Source organism: Schistocerca piceifrons, unplaced genomic scaffold, assembly GCF_021461385.2.
Source record: "Schistocerca piceifrons isolate TAMUIC-IGC-003096 unplaced genomic scaffold, iqSchPice1.1 HiC_scaffold_654, whole genome shotgun sequence".
NCBI classification, from domain to species: domain Eukaryota; kingdom Metazoa; phylum Arthropoda; class Insecta; order Orthoptera; family Acrididae; genus Schistocerca; species Schistocerca piceifrons.
The window spans coordinates 162,501-167,500 of record NW_025728899.1 but is presented as its reverse complement, the minus strand read 5'-3'; the positions used below and the strand labels follow the sequence as shown (position 1 = coordinate 167,500).

Below are 5,000 nucleotides of genomic sequence, written 5' to 3'. Positions count from 1 at the left end.
ACGCCACCCACAAAGCCTGCAGCCTCTGTCGACCATAGCACCCAATCTCCAGTGGCTCTGCCGCACGAAGCCGTGGACCGGCAATGACTCCACCCGCACCCGTTCGTGCACCACCCCAACCGCCAAACGCGCACCTCCAGCGGATGAACGGCGGACGTTTCCCGCACTCGTAAAGTGCAATCCACCCCTATAACGTGCGTTTCATGAAGAGTTATTGCCAATATGCGACATTCCCGCTGTCCCTATACATGAGCCGCGACCTGTACCACTTACGAGCGAGAGACGCGATCGCGTTGCTCACTGTACGGCGTCCGATACCGAGCCATCAGCATGTCGGTCCCCATGCGCGTTGCACTCGCACTCGCAGTCGCAAAAACGTGGGGCAAATATATTACGCGGAAGAGTTATAACAGACCGAGCCCCACTGCATGAGGGGAGTCTTTGTCACTAATGTACACAGATGGAACATTTTGGACTGGAACCAGATTACCCGTACACACGGCGCTGATTAGTAATCAATGCAGAGCCATCAAACTACAGAATATATATACAACTGTCCGTATACATGCTGAAAGAGTCTGCCCACAATGGGAACCACACGTCAGCCAGCCACTCTGATCACGCACCACTCTCTGCTTCTAACGGGCGCACATACAATATGTAAGCACCAGCATGGAACAACATCCAGTGCATCCTCTCCGCCACATTACACAATCCACACTATCACAACCAGACCAGGAGGTCCATGCGGAAAATACAATATCCCACCCTTTCGACATCCACCATTGCGCAGATCAGGCACCAACACCCACACATGTCCTATACAACGGTGCACCCAACATCACAATAGTACCTCCTGTCACAGCGCACAAACAATGACATGAGTCAAAGACACAGGTCTGACACAAGCATAGAATTGGAGCGCCGCCTCTAATAAGCCAAAGGTGCATCCTGACGTGACAAATCTGATCATGTCACAAGCATTCACTTACTATAATCACTATCAACGAACCTGCCGCCCCCGCCCCCCCCTACACCTTTCCTTACAACAACGTGTAACCTAACCTAACCTAACCTATGTTGTACCTTAACCTAACCTATGTTGTACCTTAACCTAACCTATGTTGTACCTTAACCTAACCTATGTTGTACCTTAACCTAACCTATGTTGTACCTTAACCTAACCTATGTTGTGCCTTAACCTAACCTATGTTGTGCCTTAACCTAACCTATGTTGTGCCTTAACCTAACCTATGTTGTGCCTTAACCTAACCTATGTTGTGCCTTAACCTAACCTATGTTGTGCCTTAACCTAACCTATGTTGTGCCTTAACCTAACCTATGTTGTGCCTTAACCTAACCCATGTTGTGCCTTAACCTAACCCATGTTGTGCCTTAACCTAACCCATGTTGTGCCTTAACCTAACCCATGTTGTGCCTTAACCTAACCCATGTTGTGCCTTAACCTAACCCATGTTGTGCCTTAACCTAACCCATGTTGTGCCTTAACCTAACCCATGTTGTGCCTTAACCTAACCCATGTTGTGCCTTAACCTAACCCATGTTGTGCCTTAACCTAACCCATGTTGTGCCTTAACCTAACCCATGTTGTGCCTTAACCTAACCCATGTTGTGCCTTAACCTAACCCATGTTGTGCCTTAACCTAACCCATGTTGTGCCTTAACCTAACCCATGTTGTGCCTTAACCTAACCCATGTTGTGCCTTAACCTAACCCATGTTGTGCCTTAACCTAACCCATGTTGTGCCTTAACCTAACCCATGTTGTGCCTTAACCTAACCCATGTTGTGCCTTAACCTAACCCATGTTGTGCCTTAACCTAACCCATGTTGTGCCTTAACCTAACCCATGTTGTGCCTTAACCTAACCCATGTTGTGCCTTAACCTAACCCATGTTGTGCCTTAACCTAACCCATGTTGTGCCTTAACCTAACCCATGTTGTGCCTTAACCTAACCCATGTTGTGCCTTAACCTAACCTATGTTGTGCCTTAACCTAACCCATGTTGTGCCTTAACCTAACCCATGTTGTGCCTTAACCTAACCCATGTTGTGCCTTAACCTAACCCATGTTGTGCCTTAACCTAACCCATGTTGTGCCTTAACCTAACCCATGTTGTGCCTTAACCTAACCCATGTTGTGCCTTAACCTAACCCATGTTGTGCCTTAACCTAACCCATGTTGTGCCTTAACCTAACCCATGTCGTGCCTTAACCTAACCCATGTTGTGCCTTAACCTAACCCATGTCGTGCCTTAACCTAACCCATGTCGTGCCTTAACCTAACCCATGTCGTGCCTTAACCTAACCCATGTCGTGCCTTAACCTAACCCACGTCGTGCCTTAACCTAACCCACGTTGTCGCCTAACGTAACCCACGTTGTCGCCTAAACCTGCTCTGTAATTGTTATACGACTCGTTCAATTAGTGTAGTGTTGCCCACCCGCAACCCTCGCAATATAGTTCGCTACTCGCACTCCCCGCTCCCCTGTGTATCGCTTCATGTTAAACACCTTGCAAGTCTTGCTCACTTTCCACATGCTCCTGCTGTACACTGTAATGTGGATGGCAGCAGGACGTACATGCCGCCCCTCCCCACGTCCCCACCTTGCCCCCTGCCTTCGCAAGCTGGTTGGTGAGAACTTTGCATGTTCAATGCCCTCCGCATGCGACGTACTCAGGCTACGTTGTGGTGCGGCCTGTGTCAACTGTCCGCTAATGTCGTACGCGTAAACCACAATCTGTACTGCACATTCGTCCTTATGTACTGAATGATACATCGTGGCACATGTGTGACCGTACAACGACTGCGCCCAAAAACGGCGGACCATACAGTGCAAATATTGTGCACGCAGCTACGTGTCGTCTCCCTATGAGAGCTGGATTGCAGTGTGGTACGCCATAGAGACGTGTGGGAGGAACGGACGCCGTGGATGGCGATCAGCATGAGCTGTCTGTTGATGTATTCGGACCTAGTCGTCTCTCCTCACACACCGTGATGGCATGGTGCACCGCGTTCCATATCTGCGACATGCTACAGAGGCCGGTTGACAGTCGTTCGAGCAATGGACATCGCATACGTACGGGGGCCACCTTCCACGTATTGTCTAGGCGTGCACATTTTGTTGCGTGTATGTGGGCAGACGTAGTGTGGCGTGACACCTGACACAGGCATGCAATAATCGTGGAAGTTGCAAATGGCGATGGACGCCTGCGTTTTCTGGTGAAGTTACGCAAATGAACAAATGGTAACCTGTTGTGGTGCGGTTGTTCTCGCTAGGGGTGAATCGGTGATGGCGACGATAGGTTGAGGTACTAACCGGTTGTTCCAGCGATACCCACCATGCCGACGAAACTGAACGGCATCTGGGTGTGAAGCGATACGCGGCGGTGGCTGGGTGGGACCGTCCCCGGCCGGTGAGGGGGCGCCTCCCGGCGTGCTGGCCGCGCGGTGCGTGGGCGCACGCGCTACAGCCGGCTGGTGGGGGCGGCCAGTGGCAGGCGCGCCGGCCGACGGACGCGGCAGGCGTCGCAGCTGCGCGCCGGCGCACCCTGCGCGCGGCGCCGTGCGGCCAAAGTAGGTCCTCGCGGGCCCGGTGCGAAGCGCGGTGGACATCTTCAGTGTGCTGGTCCGATTGAGGACTGTGTGCGTTGAGGATGCGCTGCCGCCCGGCGCTCGGCGCCGCGACGCCGTCTGCTGCTCGGTCGCCCCAGCGGTTCTCGCTGGTGGTTTGTATCGCAGCTGTGCGGATGTGTTGGCGCGTGCGCTGTGCTGGGAGAGTTCGCTTCGGCACCCAAGTGGGGCTTTTGTCCTTCTGTGGCGCTGGCGTTGGAGCTGCCGGTCACCGTAGGTGGCGCGTGTTGTCTCCCGCCGGCAATGCCACGACAGCACGCTCCCGGGCCTCTGTCGGCAGCGGCAAGCTCAGTTGGGAGCACGGGTGGTCGCACCGAAAGCGTCTACTCGCCTAACTCCGGGCGATTGCGCCTCTCTCGAACCCGACCAAGTACTTGGGACGGCGCTGCGCGCCGCCGGGACCTGAGAGGGTTTCGAGGTGTATTGTGCAGGGGAGCTCAGCCTCCTCCTGTTTGCAGAATGATTGAGCGGACGCTTGCGTGTTCGCGCGGGCCCCCGGGACACACTCCCGGGCGGCCGGCTGCTCAGCTCTAGTTGACGCAGCTCCCTGGTTGATCCTGCCAGTAGTCATATGCTTGTCTCAAAGATTAAGCCATGCATGTCTCAGTACAAGCCGCATTAAGGTGAAACCGCGAATGGCTCATTAAATCAGTTATGGTTCCTTAGATCGTACCCACGTTACTTGGATAACTGTGGTAATTCTAGAGCTAATACATGCAAACAGAGTCCCGACCAGAGATGGAAGGGACGCTTTTATTAGATCAAAACCAATCGGTCGGCTCGTCCGGTCCGTTTGCCTTGGTGACTCTGAATAACTTTGGGCTGATCGCACGGTCCTCGTACCGGCGACGCATCTTTCAAATGTCTGCCTTATCAACTGTCGATGGTAGGTTCTGCGCCTACCATGGTTGTAACGGGTAACGGGGAATCAGGGTTCGATTCCGGAGAGGGAGCCTGAGAAACGGCTACCACATCCAAGGAAGGCAGCAGGCGCGCAAATTACCCACTCCCGGCACGGGGAGGTAGTGACGAAAAATAACGATACGGGACTCATCCGAGGCCCCGTAATCGGAATGAGTACACTTTAAATCCTTTAACGAGTATCTATTGGAGGGCAAGTCTGGTGCCAGCAGCCGCGGTAATTCCAGCTCCAATAGCGTATATTAAAGTTGTTGCGGTTAAAAAGCTCGTAGTTGGATTTGTGTCCCACGCTGTTGGTTCACCGCCCGTCGGTGTTTAACTGGCATGTATCGTGGGACGTCCTGCCGGTGGGGCGAGCCGAAGGCGTGCGACCGCCCCGTGCGTGCTCGTGCGTCCCGAGGCGGACCCCGTTGAAATCCTACCAG

At 53.4% G+C, this 5,000-nt stretch overlaps 1 non-coding gene across 1 annotated transcript in view; it reads left to right on the top strand.

The window, feature by feature from the left end:
• Positions 1 to 4,198: 4,198 nt before the first annotated feature.
• The window catches only part of LOC124765317, a 1,909-nt gene continuing 1,107 nt past the window's right edge, over positions 4,199 to 5,000 (top strand). Inside the window, exon 1 of the ribosomal RNA XR_007012875.1 lies at positions 4,199 to 5,000. This exon is cut by the window's right edge and continues 1,107 nt beyond it. This is a non-coding gene — a ribosomal RNA (small subunit ribosomal RNA).